This window comes from Bombina bombina, chromosome 3, assembly GCF_027579735.1.
Source record: "Bombina bombina isolate aBomBom1 chromosome 3, aBomBom1.pri, whole genome shotgun sequence".
NCBI classification, from domain to species: domain Eukaryota; kingdom Metazoa; phylum Chordata; class Amphibia; order Anura; family Bombinatoridae; genus Bombina; species Bombina bombina.
The window spans coordinates 1,213,430,446-1,213,451,331 of NC_069501.1; positions in this window are offsets into that span (position 1 = coordinate 1,213,430,446).

A 20,886-nucleotide genomic window follows, 5' to 3' on the forward strand; every position below is an offset into this window, starting at 1 on the left:
GAAGAAGAAGAGGTTGCTGCCTGGAAGAAGACTTCTCCGCCTGAAACAGGACCTTCTCCGCCAGTCTTCAAGACAGGTAAGGAGCACTTGGGGGTTAGACTTAGGTTTTTTTAAGGGGGTATAGGGTGGGTTTTAGAGTAGGGGTGTGTGGGTGGTGGGTTGTAATGGGGGGGGTTGTTCTTTTTTTTTACAGGTAAAAGAGCTGATTACTTTAGGGCAATGCCCCAGAAAAGGCCCTTTAAGGGCTGGTAATAGAGCTGATTACTTTTTGTAATTTAGTTTAGGGTAGGGACATTTTTTTATTTTGGGGGGCTTTGTTATTTTATTAGGGGGCTTAGATTAGGTAATTAGCTTAAAATTCTTGTAATCTTTTTTATTTTTTGTAATTTAGTGTTTGTTTTTTTGTAATTTAGTTTAGTGTATTTAATTATATTTTAGTTTAGATAATTGTAGTTTATTTAATTAATTTATTGATAGTGTAGGTGTATTTGTAACTTAGGTTAGGATTTATTTTACAGGTAAATTGGTAATTATTTTAACTAGGTAGCTATTAAATAGTTATTAACTATTTAATAGCTATTGTACCTAGTTAAAATAAATACCAAGTTACTTGTAAAATAAATATAAACCCTAAAATAGCTACAATGTAATTATTAATTATATTGTAGCTATCTTAAGGTTTATTTTATAGGTAAGTATTTAGTTTTAAATAGGAATATTTTAGTTAATAAGATTAATATTATTTAGATTTATTGCAATAATAATTAAGTTAGGGGTGTTAGGGTTAGATAGGGTTAATATAGTTAATATATATAATATCATAACTATATTAATTATTAACTATATTAATTAATAATATATATAATATAATAACTATATTAACTATATTAACCCTAATATTATTAGGGTTAATATAGTTAATATAGGTGGCGGCGGTGTAGGGGGGATTAGATTAGGGGTTAATATATTTAATATAGGTTGCGGCGGTGTAGGGGGATTAGATTAGGGGTTAATATATTTAATATAGGTGGCGGCGATGTAGGGGGGTCAGATTAGGGGTTAATATATTTAATATAGGTGGCGGCGGTGTAGGGGGATTAGATTACATGTAAAAGAGCTGATTACTTTGCGAAAATGCCCCGCAAAAGGCCCTTTTAAGGGCTGGTAATAGAGCTGGTTACTTTGGGGTAATGTACCGCAAAAGGCCCTTTTAAGGGCTGGTAATAGAGCTGGTTACTTTGGGGCAATGTACCGCAAAAGGCCCTTTTCAGGGCTATTTGTAATTTAGTTTAGGGTAGGGACATTTTAGTATTTTAGGGGGTAATACATTTATTATAGGTGGCGGCGGTGTAGGGGGATTAGATTTGGGGTTAATAATTTTAATATAGGTGGCGGTGGGGTAGGGGGATTAGATTAGGGGGTAATGTAGTTAATATAGGTGGCGGCGGTGTAGGGGGCTCACATTAGGGGGTAATAAATTTAATATAGATGGCGGCGGTGTAGGGGGATTACATTAGGGGTTAATAATTTTAATGTAGGTGGCGGCGGTGTAGGGGGTTCACATTAGGGGGTTAGACATTTAATATAGGTGGCGGCGGTGTAGGGGGATTAGATTAGGGGTTAATAATTTTAATATAGGTGGCGGCGGTGTAAGGGGGTCGTACATATAATGTAGGTCGCGGGGAGGTAGGGGGATCATATTAGGGGGTAATATAGTTAATGTAGCTGGCGGCGGAGTCCGGGAGCCGCGGTTTAGGGATTAATATATTTATTGTTAGGAGTGAGAGGGGGGATTGCGGATAGAGGGGTATATGTTTGGGAGGCGTGTTAGACAGTTACGGGTGATTTTATAATTTAGTCAGTTTTTATAGGCGGCGGCAGTTTCTAAAGTGCTGTAAATCACTGGTGACTCCAGAAATTTGTACTTACGCAGATTTCTGGACATCGCTAGTTTGTCAGACTTACGGCACTTTAGCATCTGACGGCGCCGTATATGTGATAGCTCGAGTTGCGAGCTAAAACTACAGGCGGCGCAGGTTTCCACGCTTGCGCCGAAACCTGCACCATATATCGGATCACGCCCCTAGTGTATAAAACAGCCCGTGTCCAGTCTTTCAACTCTTGTTTTTCAATAATGACATCCTTATAAAGCAATTCCAGGTAAAGCTTCCACGAGGGGGGGGGGGGGGGGGGGACATTGTGGTACACAAATCCATGCACACTAAATACCTATTATGCAACATTTACAGGTCAAACACCTACTTTGATTAATTTGGGGTTAATAACAGAAAATAAATAGATTAGATAAAAACCCAACAAAAAACAAAGACCATTATATTAAAGCTATAAGGAGGAAAACAATATAGTATAGTATGCAGCAATAACAAAGATGCCTTTTAAGAGTTATTTTGTAAAGCCTTGGGACAGGTCTTACACTTTTCTCTGAAATAGGTCTGAGTTTTACTGCCCCATTTTTCAAACTGTGAAGGTAGTTTGGTATTACTTGAGGTTTAGGCTTGCTTATTGTGATTCTGCAAACTCAAGATAAGAAGCATTTCTCTTTATTGCATTGTGTGGTGATACAAGTTAAGTATTAAACCTAAGTTCAGACCATTTTGGGAATGTTTTATAATATTCATTGTTTTCGTAGGAGGTAATGAAGATGCAGTATTGGTAAAAAAGTAAATTTATGCTTACCTGATAAATTAATTTCTTCTACGATACGACGAGTCCACGGATTTCATCTTTACTTGTGGGATATTAACCTCCTGCTAACAGCAAGTGGCAAAGAGCACCACAGCAGAGCTGTATATATAGCTCCTCCCTTTCCTCCACCCCCAGTCATTCGACCGAAGGTTTAGGAAGAGAAAGGAAAAGCTAAAGGTGCAGAGGTGACAGAAGTTATAAAAAATAAAATATAATCTGTCTGAAAAATGACAGGGAGGGTCGTGGACTCGTCGTATCGTAGAAGAAATTAATTTATCAGGTAAGCATAAATTTACTTTTCTTCTACAAGATACGACGAGTCCACGGATTTCATCCTTACTTGTAGGATACAATACCAAAGCTACAGGACACGGATGAAACGGGAGGGACAAGACAGAGACCTAAATGGAAGGCACCACTGCTTGAAGAACCTTTCTCCCAAAAACAGCCTCAGAAGAAGCAAAAGTATCAAATTTGTAAAATTTCGAAAAAGTATGAAGAGACGACCAAGTCGCAGCCTTGCAAATCTGTTCAACAGAAGCATTGTTTTTAAAGGCCCATGTGGAAGCCACAGCCCTAGTAGAATGAGCCGTAATTCTTTCAGGAGGCTGCTGTCCAGCAGTCTCATATGCCAGACGGATGATACCCCTCAGCCAAAAAGAGAGGTAGTCGTAGCTTTCTGACCCCTACGTTTTCCAGAATAAACAATGAATAATGAAGATGATTGACAGAAATCCTTAGTCGCCTGCAAGTAAAACTTCAAGGCACGGACCACGTCCAAGTTAAGTAACAGACGCTCCTTCTTAGAAGAAGGATTAGGACACAATGAAGGAACCACAATTTCCTGATTAATATTCTTATTTGAAACAACCTTAGGAAGGAATCCAAGTTTGGTACGCAAAACCACCTTATCAGAATGAAAGATAAGATAAGGCGAATCACATTGTAACACTGAAAGCTCAGAAACTCTACGAGCAGAAGAAATAGCAACCAAAAATAAAACTTTCCAAGATAATAACTTAATATCTATGGAATGCATAGGTTCAAATGAAACCCCTTGAAGAACTCTAAGAACTAAATTCAAACTCCAGGGAGGAGTAATTGGTCTAAATACAGGCTTGATTCTGGTTAGAGCCTGACAAAAAGACTGAACATCTGGAACATCTGCCAAACGTTTGTGAAGCAAAATTGACAAGGCAGAAATCTGACCCTTTAAGGAACTTGCTGATAACCCTAGAGGGGGTTCCACAATGGCTTCTAAACACATAGAGCAATTAGTTTCCTCAATGTCAGACATGTTGAACAGACTAGCATAAACCACAATAGTCGTTAAACACTTTATTTATTAATTTGAACAATTTTTCGAAAAATGTGTACTGCGCCTTTAAAAAAAAAAAAAGCGCACAGATTTTCCTAAACTGCCTAAACGTTTAAATAACGCTATGCAATTAAATATACCTATTCAATTGAGCCAAAAATTATTGCACCCTAAAAGCAAAGGGTGAATTTATCCTCTAAGAGACATTTTATAGCACAAGTATTTTATTGAGAAAAATGACCCCTGCACCTCGCCACAGCTCTGCTGTGGCGCCTACCTGCCCCCAGGGTACTGCAAAATGACTCGACAATGATCCGGTGCACAGAACACCAGTGTAGGCCCCACCGGAGCTAATGCCTGCTGCCTTCTCAGTCAGAGTACACTGCGCGTCTGAGCGCGCAAAAATAGGCCCCGCCCATCATGGACGTTGATCATATCAGTCTGTATAACCGCATGGGAAGCGGTTTGCAAAGTAAGCCATGTGGTCCCCTAAAAAACCTTACTGTAACATTGCAGCCATACTGATTATTTGTTATGTGATCAAATAAAAAACGTCAAGCTGCCTCTCCCAGTGTCCTATTGATTATTGTTTCCAGCCCAGTACTATGTCAAATACAAACATAAACACAGGATTTTCAGTAACACCCTTTATGTACAGATCTACTGCTTACCCCTTCCCTTGCAGGGTAAAATATGTCAGCCAATTCTGATATAACAAGTCTCCTCAGAAGTAAAAGACTGAACATACCTCAGTGCTGCTTGTAGCATGAAACCGTCCCTCCATACTCAAGATTTCTCTTGCACTACCTTCATAACTCTGTGGGAACCAACGTGGATCTTAGTTACAACTGCTAAGATCATCCACCTCAGGGCAGAAATCTTCATCTCCAAATCTCCCTGAGAAAAATAGTACTCACCGGTACCATTTAAAATAAAAAACTTCTTGATTGAAGAATCTAAAACTAACACCTCACTTTACCTCTTCCTATTACTAACACAGGTAAAGAGAATGACTGGGGGTGGAGGGAATGGAGGAGCTATATATACAGCTCTGCTGTGGTGCTCTTTGCCACTTCCTGTTAGCAGGAGGTTAATATCCCACAAGTAAGGATGAAATCTGCGTACTCGTCGTATCTTGTAGAAGAAATGCTTTTGTATAACCAGTGCTAGAAGAAAATATCCAGTGCTAGTAAAACATTGTTTTCTCATTCATTCTGTTATCACTAAAGCTTTAGTGGATTGGGGTCTGTTTTAACTTTATTTTCTGAGTCTGAGTGTGCATAACATTTTTTTTATTTAAGATAATGTTTATCTTTATCTTGAATTCCTAGTTTTCATAAACGCATTTCATCTTACAAAGCACTCCTTAACAGCTCATCTTAAGATGTTGAACCTTTTCAAAAGAAAGTTTGGTTGCCTACTATTATTGGCAAATTAAGGGCTAGATAGATTATTTTTGAGTGAAGTGCTAACAGTTACACACAAGCAAAAACATAATTTATGTAATAACTTACCTGATAAATTAATTTCTTTCATATTGGCAAGAGTCCATGAGCTAATATGGGATATACAATCCTACCAGGAGGGGCAACGTTTCCCAAACCTCAAAATGCCTATAAATACACCCCTCACCACACCCACAATTCAGTTTAATGAATAGCCAAGTAGTTGGGTGATAAAATAAGGAGTAGAAAAGCATACAAAAAGAGGAACTGGTGGGTCTCATGGACTCTTGCCAATATGAAAGAAATTAATTTATCAGGTAAGTTCTTACATAAATTATGTTTTCTGTCATGTAATTGGCAAGAGTCCATGAGCTAGTGACATATGGGATAGAAATACCCAAGATGTGGAAGTCCACAGAAGAGTCACTAGAAAGGGAGAGATAAAATAACAACAGCTATTTCCACTGAGAAATTAAATGCACACAATAAATAAGTTTTCCTTGAAAACACTTAAATCAAAAGCAGTAGAATATCAAGAAGTTTAAACAAGCTTTCTAGAAAATAAAACAGAAAGAACAGAGATTTGTCCCTTCAAAAAAATTGCAGACAAACTTATCCAAACCATCCTGAAAAACTGTAAAATCCTAGGAATTCTAAAAGAATGCCAAAAGAATTTATGAAAAGAACACTATAAAATATAGGTTTCCAAACCTGATAATACATGTTCCTTTAAACAAATTATAAGCCTGCAACATAGTGATAAAAACTAAGTCAGGGAAACCTCTAATCAATTTCCATACCTCCAAATTAGTAATTTGAGATCCCGATGGAAAAATAGCCCCCAGAACAAGAGGGCTGGCCAAAGAGAAAGCAGACAAGGATGGCAACTTGGACATCTGAACAAGATCTGCATACCAAACCTATGAAGCCATGCTGATGCTATTAGAAACACATGACAGTGTTATAAAATATGATCTTGGAAATCAACTTTTGAAGAAAAAAAAACAGAGGTGGAAGGATGTAGTCAGGTTGCAAAACCAAGACACTGCTAATGCATCCACCATCTCCACCTGAGGATCCCTGGACCTGAAAAGGTACCTGGGGAATTGAGAAAACACATCTGTATAGAGACACCACTCTCCCGAATGTAATTACTGACGGCTGAGATAATCCACCTTCCAAATTTTTAAAATCGTAGAAAATAGACAGGAGATGAATTCCATCTAAGAACGTATTTAAGATACTTCTTAATTACTAAGGAACTACGAGTCCCTATTGTTGATTGACATATGCCACAGTTGTGATATTGTCTGTCTGAAAGCAAAAAATGAAAAAGTTCTTTACTAAAAGAGGCCAACGAGCTCTGAAAAAATAGCACGGAATTCTAAAATATGAATTGGAAACTTTGCCTCTTGTGCTGTCAAAAGACCCTCAGACAGCTCCCCAACCTGTAAAACTTGCATCCATTAAGAATACAGTCCAGGAAGGACTAACAAAAGGAGGCCCCCTGAACAAAATGATGATAAAACAGAGAGAGAAGAGTGTTAGGATTTAAAAATATCAACTGTGATATCTAAAAACAATCCCTGTATCATTGATTCAGTATGCAAAGCAAAAAGAGATCTCAGATGAAAAATGAGCAAAGGAAACCACGCCCAATGTTGCAGTTATGAGACCTAAAACTTCTATGCACATAGCCACTGAAAGAAATGTTCTAGACTGTAAGATAGACAGGCTAACGGCACTTACAATTGACTTTTGTCCGATAAAGACAAAGACATGAACACAGAATCCATCTAGGAACCCAAAAAGGAACCCAAAAAGAAGTGACCCTTAACTGAGAAATCACAAAACTCTTAGGTAAATTAAATCCTCTAACCATGTCTTGAAGAAACAAAACTTAGTTGATTCATGAGGGATTCCACAAAAAGAAAAGTCCATATATTTGAAAACTGCTCTTTCATATGTATGTATTGGGTACTTGTAAAGCGCGTCTAATCACCCGTAAGGGACTGAAGACTCTGCTCATTTAATCAACCTCAGAAGGATGAAAGGCTGAATAGAACTCACTGGAAATTGAACCTGCAACCCTCAGGTTGCTACAGAGCTCAGCCACAGTGCATTAGCATACTGAGCTATCTGTCCGACTTTAAAAAAAGAAAAGTTTAAGCTAATACCAAGATACCATCCAAATAGGGAAGCACCACAATACCCTACTGTCTGTAGAGAGAAGAAGGACACCAAGAACCTTTGAAAAGATTCATAAAGCTGTCACTAAACCAAATGAAAAAGCGACAAAATGGTAAAGCATAAAAAGAAAATTTCAGAATCCAAAAGTGGTCTGAATGAAATAAAATATGAGGATAAACATCCTGAAAAATGGAGTGGACACGAAATGACCTTAACAAAAAGGCATAATAGTTAAAAGTTGAGACTCTAACAAAACAATATAAAAGTCTTCAGATCCAAGAATGGACTGAATAAACCTTTCTTCTTAGGGACAAAGAATAGAATTGAATAGAAACCCAAATCCTGTTTCTGCAAAAAGAACTGGCATAGTTACTCCTGGAAAAAAATTCACAGAGTGTACTAAGAAAGAAAGATTCTTCCCATAGAAGGTCTTATTCTAAAAATATATTCAAACCCTAAGAATAATATAGAATTTGGACTGAGTTCATCCAAAAACAATTTAATCTGCCCCCCCACCACAAAGACTGGTTTGAGAACCGCACCTTCATGCAGTCTAATAGTAATAATATAGCATTTTTCTCCAACAAGGATACAAAAAACGCTCCTTCCAGTGCTTACACTCTGAGTTAATCAAATTAGCAGCTGATAAAAACAGTAGTTATTATTACCCAAATAAATGGTACACAATAAATTGACCTCAAAGGCCAAAGGGCTGTATTAACCTTGCCGGGAAATGAATCTATGATCCTTAGATCTAGAACAAGCATTTGTAGTCAGGACATTCATCAACTGATCTACATCACTGGACTAAAAGTAGGGCAGAAAAAACTCTAAACCTCCAGAAATAGTGGAGATAATAGAAAGCAAACAAATTATTATCCTAACAAGATAGAGATAATAAAATATATTTGAAATCATAATAATAAATATAGTTAGTGATGTTGCGAATAGTTCGCCGGCGAATAGTTCCCGGCGAACATAGCTTGTTCGTGTTCGCCACGGCGGGCAAACATATGCGATGTTCGATCCGCCCCCTATTCATCATCATTGAGTAATACTTTGACCCTGTACCTCACAGTCAGAATACACATTACAGCCAATCAGCAGCAGACCCTCCCTCCCAGATCCTCCTACCTCCTGGACAGCATCCATTTTAGATTCATTTGGAAGCTGCATTATTAGAGAGAGGAGGGACAGTGTAGCTGCTGCTGATTTAATAGGGAAATCGATAGCTAGGCTAGTGTATTCAGTGTCCACTACAGTCCTGAAGGACTCATCTGATCTCTGCTGCAAAGACAGCACCCCAAAAAGCCCTTTTTAGGGCTAGAACATCAGTCTGCTTTTTTTTTTTCCTGTGTAATCTAATTGCAGTTGCCTGCCTGCCAGCGTGTGTGTCAGGCTCACAGCATATACTGTGCCCACTTGCCCAGTGCCACCACTCATATCTGGTGTAACAGTAGTGTAGATTTAAAAAAAAAACAACACTTTTTTGACTGTGTTAAATAATAGCAGTCAGTTTCCTTCACACGTATGTGTTTCATTGCCTGCCTGCCAGGGCACAGTTTCACCCCAGTGCAACTCATATCTGGTGTAACAGTAGTGTAGATTTTTAAAAAAAAAACACTTTTTTGACTGTGTTAAATAATAGCAGTCAGTTTCCTTCACACGTGTGCGTTTCCGTGCCTGCCTGCCAGGGCACAGTGTCACCCCAGTGCAACTCATATCTGGTGTAACAGTAGTGTACATTTAAAAAAAACATATTATAAATGTGTTAGTTATGCAAAACTGGGAAATGGGTAATAAAGGGATTATCTATCTTTTAAAACAATAAAAATTCTGGTGTAGACTGTCCCTTTAAACGGGGAGTTTGGTCTGTCACTGTGAAGCGGGCGTAACCCTTACACTACCTGATCGATACAACATCATACCTGATGTTTTAAAGCACGTTATTCCAAACAATTTAGGAATGTTAGGTGATTTATGCCCTTTATGGATTAAAACCAGACTCTGCATCAACTATGTAATTTTCCATGGGAGTTTTGCCATGGATCCCCCTCCGGCATGCCACAGTCCAGGTGTTAGTCCCCTTGAAACAACTTTTCCATCACTATTGGGGCCAGAAAGAGTCCCTGTGGGTTTTAAAATTCGCCTGCCTATTGAAGTCAATGGCATCACTAAATATAGTAAACATAATTAAATGAATACATCTAAATTAAATAAACAGAGTTATATACTTAAGAAACTGAAACTGCTTATGCTAATTGTTCAACAAAGGTTGAGAGAACAGTAATGTCAGCCACAGATAAAGCTGAGCTAAAAACATAAACAGTACATGAATATGCTCTACTAAGGTTATATTCAAATTCTAAAGAATCCCGAAAACAAGTACCAATTTACTTAGAAATAGTAGTACAGTCCCAAGAGGGAATCAGAATAACCATTCTCTAGAATATAATACAGATAGTATATTGAATAGGAAAAAACCTCAAAACCAAAAATGTTAAAATCCAGATTTGAAAAGGATTATTAACATACAGCTAGATTCCAAGTTTTGCGTTATGAGTGAAAAAGCATCGTTATGCTTCATAACAATGCTTTTTCCCTAACGCCGGTATTACGAGTCTTGTAGGTATAGGTGTACCGCACACCTTTTTGGCCGTCACGCAACGTCAGTACCGCACTTTTAAAAAAGTCCTTTTTCAATGGGAATTCCATAGCGCCGGTATTAAGAGTTTTGCAGTGAGGCCCACATCGCAAACACTAAACTAAAATTATTAACCCCTATTCTGCCGCTCCGGACATCGCGCCACTTAAAAAATTGATTAACCCCTATTCCGCCGCTCCCCAACATCGCCGCCACTATAATAAACCTATTAACCCCTAAACCTGCCCTCCTGCATCGCAAACACTATTTAAATATTATTAACCCATAATCTACAGTCCGCCAGCACAGCCCCTATAATAAACCTATTAACCAAAAAAACGCAAGCCCCCCACAACGAAATATACTAAATTAAACTACTAACCCCTAACCCTCTTGCCTCCCACATCACTACATAAATATATTAACCCCTAAACCTAACCCTAAGCATAACCCTCACCCTAACGTAACCTTAACCCTAACACCACCTAACTTAAATATAATTAAAATAAATCTAAATAAAACTTAAAATTATTACAGCTAGCTACAAAATCACTAATAGTTACATTGTAGCTATCTTAGGTTTTATTTTTATTTCACAGGTTAGTTTGTATTTATTTTAACTAGGTAGACTAGTTAGTAAATAGTTATTAACTATTTACTAGCTACCTAGTTAAAATAAATACAAAGTTACCTGTAAAATAAAACCTAACCTGCCTTTTACTAAAACCTAACATTACAATAAAATAAAATAAATTAAATTATTAAAATACAATTATCTAAATTACAAAAAACACACTAAATTACACAAAATAAAAAAAGAAATTATCAAAAATAAAAACGAATTACTCCTAATCTATTAGCCCTATCAAAATAAAAATCCTCCCCCCCAACAAAAAAAACCCTAGCCTACACTAAACTGCCAATGGCCTTCAAAAGGGCCTTTTGCGGGGCATTGCCCCAAATAAATAAGCTCTTTTACTTGTAAAAAAAAAATACAAACAGCCCCCAACAGTAAAACCCACCACCCACCCAACCAAACCCCCCAAATAAAATCCTAAAAAAAATCTAAATAAATCTAAATAAACCTAAGCTAACCATTGCCCTGAAAAGGGCATTTCGATGGGCATTGGCCTTAAAAGGACATTTAGCTTTTTTACTTTGCCCAAACCCTAAGCTAAAAATAAAACCCACCCAATAAAACCTTAAAAAATATTCATATTTCATTTCGGGTTAGCGCACTTGAGAATTTGCGATCGTGCTTGTGCGCGAGTAGGATGTTAGATTTTTTCCCCTTTTTTTGCTCCATTGACCTTTATGGGGGAATAAGTTATCCCGTACAGGTTTTTATGCTCGTCGGGTTAGCGAGCGAAAACAGTTTAATTTCAACTTGTAATACGAGCACTACCCACCTGAAGCATGCAAAAAGCTTACTTCTACCGCAGTTAACACACGCGTGGGAGCGTTAAAGGGACAGTCTAGTATAAATTAAACTTTCATTATTCAGATAGGACTTTCCAATTTACTTTTATCATCAAATTTGCTTTTTTTCTTGGGATTCTTAGTTTAAAGCGACAGTATACACTCATTTTCATATAACTGCACACAATAAAGAATATGATGCACAGATACTGATATAAAAATCCAGTATAAAACTGTTTAAAAACTTACTTAGAAGCTGTCAGTTTAGCTCTGTTGAAAAGGTAGCTGGAAAGCCCACTGCAAGTGGGAAATAAGACCCTCCCCCCTCCCCCTTCTTTTGCATATGAAAAGACCCTTTAAACAAACAGGAGCAAGCTGGAGTAGGTAGCTGACGGTATTCTCATAAAAGTTTGGGGCTTGGTTAGGAGTCTGAAAATCAGAGCAATGTTATTTAAAAAGCAAAACTATAAATTTTTTTTAAAAAAAACAAACTTTATGGACTATATAAATAGATCATCTACAAAACATTTATGCAAAGAAATAATGAGTGTATAATGTCCCTTTAAACTAAACATAGGTAGGCTCATATTCTAATTTCTAAGCCTTTGAGGACTGCCTCTTATCACATGCTTTTTAAATCACTTTTCAACACAAAGAGACAGAAAGTACACGTGGGCCATATAGATAACACTGTGTTCAGGCACAAGGGTTTATTTAAGATTTAGCACAAAACAATGCTAAATTTAAGACAATAGATAATAAACAGTCACAGTCATGTGATCAGGGGGCTGGAAGTAGGTTCCTAGATACAAGGTAATCACAGTGGTAAAAAGTATATTAATATAACTGTGTTGGTTATGCAAAACTGGGGAATGGGTAATAAAGGGATTATCTATCTTTTAAAACAATAACAATTCTATGGTAGACTGTCCCTTTAAATAACGCTCCGGGGCGGAGCTAAGCCAGCCATGATGGTGGATGCATGAAGAAAGAGCTCCCGGTGTAGCTGCAGCAAGATATGAGTGCAAGCTACATATAGAATACAGAGAACGGCACTAAAAGCAATTTAAGTTAGCCCTTAGTTGTTGCCTGACATTATTTGAGCATATCACCCACGCTCATAAGTGGAAGAAGTGCTGCACAATGGCGATGTGAGAGAGGGGCCTGCAGCCGTATAAGTAACCGGACCGGAGGGGAGCCACGCAGTAAGCAAAATAGAGACCTCTGAGAAGGGGGACTTTAGCTACAAGCTCCGGTAAGCTAAATCGCATTTGCACGGACGACACACGCTCATACAGAGGGTGCCAGGAACAGCAACGCAGTTAGAAGCCATAAGCACTTGGGAGCCACGTGGGTAGCGAAGTTAACAGTTGGGGCCATTTAAGCAACAGGGATACAACTATACCAGTGCAGGAATATCTATAATATATGAACATAGAAGTTATAGCCAAGATGTGGAAATACTTCTAGGAATATGTGCGCAGCACATGGCGAAAAGACAGGTTGAAAAGAGAACTGCATACATAATGGTTTCACTTTTCCTCACAGACCACATGTTTCTGTCAATATAAAAGAAGGGGACTCATCATAAACAACAAAAATAATGAAAGCTACTATATGATGCTAAAGAACTTTGTAAGCTACTAAGGAGAGAAAAGGAATATATATATTAAAGAATATTACTTGCATCACTTTCTCTATTACATATTGCTTTATAGGGCTACAGACTCTGGCTGCTGGGGTGAAAGAGAAAAGGCAGAATAAATAAAAAGTGTGTGTTTTTTTTTCAAGAAAACTTTGCAAATCTCGGCATGGCAGCCAGGAGACACAATAAAATGACAACACCAAGTAAGCCAGGGGCTGCCCATGATTTCTTTAAACCAGCCAAAGGAGATAAAACAAAGGAAAAAGGAGAGATAGTACTAGAGGAGGAAATTGAGTCTGATGGGGAATCAATAAAAAATGATGGATCTGATACTCCAGTCACTAAGGCTGATATTAAACACCTAGTCTCTAAACAGGACATTACTTCAATTTTTGATAAAATGTGGGAGAAGATGGACGCACTTCAAAATACAGTAACAAACAGCTTAACTGAAATTAAGCAAGATATCTCTGAATTGGGCACTAGGGTTGAATCCTTAGAGGAGAAAGAAGAGTCCATGGAGGAAGATATAACAACAGTTAGGCAACAACTCTCTGATCAGCAGCAAGAATTAGCAGAAGTAAATGATAAATTGGAAGACCTGGAGAACAGGAGCAGGAGATGTAATATTCGTCTGAAAGGTATTCCTGAGTCCATAGCAACATCAGACCTGACCGCTTATTTACTACAATTGTTTCAAACGATCACGGGATCCTCAGAAGAGGGGAAATACCAAATGGAGAGAGCTGATAGAGCTCTGAGAGCAAAGCCCAAAGATACAGACCCTCCAAGGGATGTGATCACTAAACTACTACGGTTTCCTGAAAAAAGAGGAGATCATGATGGCGGCGAGGAAGAACCCAACTTTCAAATTTAAGGGATCTGTTGTACAGCTATATCAGGACTTATGTGTAAAAACACTACAAAAAAGATTTGCCCTACGCCCTCTGACTCAGCTACTACGGAGGAACCAGATCATATATAGATGGGGATTCCCCTTCGCTCTCCACATACACCACGAAGGGAAAACCATTACGCTCAAAGAGACACAAGATGTTCCAGGAGTGTGCCAGATACTCAAACTGGAGTGTCCAGATGTTCCAGATAACCAACAAGACAACAATAAAAGGCCTTTTCAACCACAAAGAGGAGTCCAGGATATGGAGAGATGGACAAAAGTGTCGAAGAGAAAACAAAAACCTGATTGACTAATCAGAGACAAGGACTTAATATGTTATTTATACAGACTTCTGTCTCTTTGCCTTCCCCTTTGGTGGAGATGAGGAAATATGGCTGGGAGGTTCGTTGTTTCTAATTTAGTGTGAGTAAGAGACGGAGGATGAAGGGATTAGCTGCCACCTCTCTGTCAAGATAGTAAGTTTAGAATTACTAATTACGAAATGCTTGATAAATATTGACTGACCTAACTGAGAAACTTCATAGATAGTCAGGAATGTAATCCTGTTTAAAATAATTGAGACCAACCTGTTTAAGCTATGGGCAGGATGAACCAGTTTGTTCAGAAGTTAAAACACTCAAGTCCCATTCTATAATGGGAAAATGCTAGAATATACTTAATATAACTACATGTTTAACCAGAGTAAGATGTTTTTATGGGAGTTACAAAACCTACACAATGTTCATGATGTGTATAATTGTTTAACCTTTGTTAAAATTTGGTTGTTTATTTTTATTTTAAGTATCGTCGAGCAGTATTGTGAAAAAAAATTCCTTCAGAGAGTTGAAAATCAGAGAATGGAAAACAGGTGGGAGAGCGTGATGGCAGTACAAAGCAGGTACAGAGGGGTGAAGAGGGGGGAAACTACAAATGGTAGCTAAATTACAGGTAATATCTCACAATGTAAGAGGTCTAAATACAGATATAAAGAGAAAGACAGCACTTGCACAATACCACAATTTAGGGGCCAAACTCATATTTCTACAGGAGACACACTTTGTACATCAACAAATACCCAAGTACTGGTCTAAACATTTTCAGCAACATTTTCATGCCACAACTGATAGCAAAAAGAGGGGGGTTTCTATCCTCATACATAACTCACTCCAATTCACCAAGGAAGAGGTAATAAAAGACAAGGGAGGCAGGTACCTAATAGTTAAGGGTATTATACAGGGAAAGCAGGTTACACTCTGTAACATATATGCTCCAAATGAGCAGCAACACACCTTTTTTAACAATCTTTCACATATGTTAACTCAATGGTCGCAAACAAGAATTATCTTGGTGGGAGACTTTAATATCAATTTAAACACATATAAAACAAACGCATCACCCAAAGTTACAAGTAAACAACTAAGACTCCAAGCTATCTCTAAATCTGTTAGGGAAACTCTGGAGAGTCATAATATTTTAGATACATGGACAGAGCTATATGGACAGACAGCAGACCATACCTACTATTCGCCTGCACATAGAAAATACACCAAGATCGATTATATATATATTAGTCAGACACTGCTCCCTAGTTTAGTATCATCGAGTATCCATGCCTCGGTGTGGTCGGACCATTCTATAATTCAAATACAAATGGAAGGGATAATAAACCTAAACAGACAGAGATCTTGGACTTATGATCCAGTATTATTAAAACAGCCGGATATACATTCCAGCATTCTGGAAAATCTTAAAGAATACTGGAGAATGAATTCAAACCCTCTAAGTGGACCGACAATTACATGGGCAGCTCACAAACCTTATATAAGAGGGATGTTAATAAAAGAAAAAACAAGATATACAAACAAAATTAAAGCCGCAGTTGACTCACTGCTACAAGAAATAGAAGATCTAGAAAGAGTACATAGAACCACAAAGTCGCAGGCAATCCTAGATAATCTGGCTCAAAAAAGAAAATCACTCAATAAAATCCTAAATAAAAACTCCCTTAGATCAATGCATAAATTAAAAACATTTTATTTTTTATATGCAAACAAACCGGACAGATATCTAGCTTACAAGTTGAGGGAAAGAACGAAAGACATGACAATCAGGCAAATCCAAAAGCCAGATGGGAGTGTAACCTCGCACCCACAAGAAATTGCAGATTGATTTGCTCATTATTATGAGACCCTTTATAATGGGCACACAGCCCAACACACCACACAAACAGAGGTTCTTAAGTCTCAGTTACTAGAGAGGGCGGATATACCCAAGTTAGACAAAGAGGGAGCAGAAGCAATGGATGCAGAGATTACTATGGAGGAAATTAATTTAGCGATAAGAGACCTTAAAAATGGTAAAGCTCCGGGACCAGATGGTTTTTCGGGGGAGTACTACAAAGTGTTTAAAACAAATTTGACTTCTCACTTCCATAAATTCTGTAATGATATTATGCAGGGGGTTCAGATCCCCCCAGACTTACTCCGAGCGAAGATAGTAGTAATTCCAAAGCCAGGGAAAAACCCTAAACTACCTCAAAATTACAGACCAATTTCGTTAATTAATCAAGATGTAAAAATCTTTACAAAAATATTAGCAAATAGCCTTAAACTACAATTACCCTCTATGATCCACCCCGACCAAATAGGTTTCATAAAGGATAGGGAGGCCCCAGACAATGTACGCCGCACAATAGCCATGGTAGAGTATCTGGGGGGAACAGAAACGCCTTCTCTGCTCCTATCGCTGGATGCAGAGAAGGCGTTTGATAGGGTGGATTGGTTATATATGTTGGACGTCCTAAAACATGTGGGATTTGGGGAGAAATTCATTAAGGCTATAGGGAATCTTTACTCAAACCCGTCGGCCACAGTAAGAGCAGCAGGTTTCCAATCAAGACCCATTAACATATTAAATGGCACCCGCCAGGGGTGTCCGCTATCACCGCTCTTATTCACCCTATGTGTGGAACCACTGGCGGCCTGTATACGGAACACCAAGGATATTAAGGGTATACAATTAAGTAAGGGAGAACATAAATTGACACTATTTGCAGATGATATTTTATTAACGCTCACACAACCTATGGTGTCCCTTCCCAATCTTTATAAATTATTAGACTAATTTTCTAGTATATCAGGATTCAAAATTAACTCGGACAAATGTGAGGCTCTCCCAATTTCACTCCCGACCCACACACAAAAACTAATAGAAGCCAACTTTGATTTCAAATGGGCTAGACATTCTATCAAATATTTAGGAATATATATTACCACCACATTGGAAATCTTATTCAAGGCAAACTATTCCCCACTTTTTAAAATTATTAGAAAGGACATACTGAATTGGAAGAAGGGAAGCTTTTCATGGTACGGGAGACTTTCAGCAGTAAAAATGAATGTCCTACCAAGATTATTATACCTATTCAGGGCCCTCCCTATTAAAGTACCACAAAAGGAGTTAGAAGATCTCCAATCAGATATAATTAGATTCATAAGAGGTAACAAAACGGCCAGAATAGCCGCACATACCCTTAAACAACATAAAAATATGGGGGGCATGGGAGTGCCCAACCTGGTGGATTACTATCAGGCAGCTAGGCTGGCACAGGCTACACTGCTAGCTAAAGACTGTAGAGATCTCACTTGGCCCTCCATTGAAGCAGATATAGGGGGAATAAACAATGCAACCGATATTATATGGAATCCCACTGCTGTAACACATAGGCCACTAAGAAAGTTAAAGGTTACAGAGGACACTAAACAGATATGGCACACTCTCACAAAGGCACTGAAGTTAATTCCCACGCAATCTCTGACAACTCCAATCAGAACACTATTACACACCGATTTCCAGAGACAGACAAAGAAATGGGAAAACAAGGGATTGTACAGGGTGGCAGACTTTTTAGACAAGGGAACAATGATGACATACACACAGTTAAGGGAAAAAATACACCCAATTGATCTTCAATGGTTTTTATATCTCCAATGCTATCAATAAATTTAGACAAGGCAATGCACCCACTACATACACTACTTTGGAACGGCTCATAATGTCACCTAATAGGAAAAATAAAATGATCTAACAGATTTATTTAGCATTACAGGAAGCTAAGAACCAAACAAAGCTAAAGCTACATGAAAGATGGGAACAAGACTTAGGGGAAATACATGAAAGGGAAGAATGGCAAAATATTTTTTCCAAGATTAGTAGAGGATTGGTGGGAGCGGTCCTTATAGAAAACGCACTTAAGACTTCATATAGATGGTACCTCACACCATTAAAGTCGTCACATTATACTCCCCAAAGAAACAGGTTATGTTACAGAGGTTGTACAGAGATCGGATCCTATATTCACATGTGGTGAGAGTGCCCAAAAATAAAACCTACATGGAATAACCTCGCAAAACTATTGGAGACAATATTGGGGGACACGTGTAGGTTGACAGCATCTCAAGCTTTGCTACATATACCACAGGAATCTTTCAACACATCCACTAATACATTAATCAACATTCTCTGCACTGCTACAAGAACATGTATAGCTAGGTATTGGAAAGTAGGGGCTCCACGGTGGTCTGAAGTAATAGACAAAATAGAGGATATTTATGCGATGTCCGAATCCGCAGCGTGGATGCAGAACACATCAGGCCACTTTCAAAACCTATGGATACATTGGATAATGAATAAACATAAAATAGATAGACTTAATAATTGGGATATAACTGAAACATAGACTGCGGAAATGGATTCCAGTATATGATTACAAAGTCTCTCACACGTAGGAACAATGACTAGAGAAATGAAATAAATGTATAAGGTAAAATGCCAAAGAAAGGAAAATAAAGGACATAAGGTAAGGTATTATAACGATAACTCTACTGCTCGACGGGAACAGTTCATGTTTCAATTTTGTTAATAATTGGTTTATTTTTCTTTTAAAATATATTTATTTATTTTTTCTTTATGAGAAGGGGGGAGGGAAAGAAAAAGGAGATAAAACAAGGTACAAGATAAAGAACGCTACAGTCACTGTTATTACGCCTAATGTTATTTTAATGTATGATCTGATGTGATTTGTAACAATAAAAATTATTTCAACTAAATAACGCTCCACTTGTAATCTGGCCCTGAATTGTTGAAGGTTTGCATCATCCTCCTTCAGGCACCTGTGGCTTTAGTTTGAGTTAATCTCTCTATTCATTGAATTAAGCAGCACACTAGAAATACCTCTCAGCATTTTGTTTAAACGTTAGAGAGATAGAACCTAGGAAACAACAATAAAAGTCACATCTTTTATTCCTTATTTATGTCTTTGGATTCTGAAATATTCCTGAGGAAAAATTGCTCTTATTGCACATTTGTCTCTTCAGTTATCAGTTAAAGAATAAATGATGGTTTGTATTCTATGTCACAGATTTGAAATGCTTAGGACATCACATTTATAAGGTACATGGAGAAAGTATGTCAGTTGCTATACTTTACTTAAAAAATAGGGATGAGAGCATGCTGATATTTTTGAATTGTAAAATGAATGCTACCCTTGACATTCCTTCTCTTACTCATATGTTGAATGAATGTAACATTCAAATGGCATTCTTGATTCTCAAATCAAAAATTTGAATATTACATTTAAATATTGATTCACTTAGAATTACATTAAAGTCTATGCAAATAATTATTAGATTTTGATGTATCAATATTCAACTATTACGTTTAAATATATATTCATATGACTTACAAATGAGAATCAGTATTTGATTGTTGGTATATTACAGGGAGTGCAGAATTATTAGGCAAATGAGTATTTTGACCACATCATCCTCTTTATGCATGTTGTCTTACTCCAAGCTGTATAGGCTCGAAAGCCTACTACCAATTAAGCATATTAGGTGATGTGCATCTCTGTAATGAGAAGGGGTGTGGTCTAATGACATCAACACCCTATATCAGGTGTGCATAATTATTAGGCAACTTCCTTTCCTTTGGCAAAATGGGTCAAAAGAAGGACTTGACAGGCTCAGAAAAGTCAAAAATAGTGAGATATCATGCAGAGGGATGCAGCACTCTTAAAACTGCAAAGCTTCTGAAGCGTGATCATCGAACAATCAAGCGTTTCATTCAAAATAGTCAACAGGGTCGCAAGAAGCGTGTGGAAAAACCAAGGCGCAAAATAACTGCCCATGAACTGAGAAAAGTCAAGCGTGCAGCTGCCAAGATGCCACTTGCCACCAATTTGGCCATATTTCAGAGCTGCAACATCACTGGAGTGCCCAAAAGCACAAGATGTGCAATACTCAGATACATGGCCAAGGTAAGAAAGGCTGAAAGACGACCACCACTGAACAAGACACACAAGCTGAAACGTCAAGACTGAGCCAAGAAATATCTCAAGACTGATTTTTCTAAGGTTTTATGGACTGATGAAATGAGAGTGAGTCTTGATGGGCCAGATGGATGGGCCCGTGGCTGGATTGGTAAAGGGCAGAGAGCTCCAGTCCGACTCAGACGCCAGCAAGGTGGAGGTTGAGTACTGGTTTGGGCTGGTATCATCAAAGATGAGCTTGTGGGGCCTTTTCGGGTTGAGGATGGAGTCAAGCTCAACTCCCAGTCCTACTG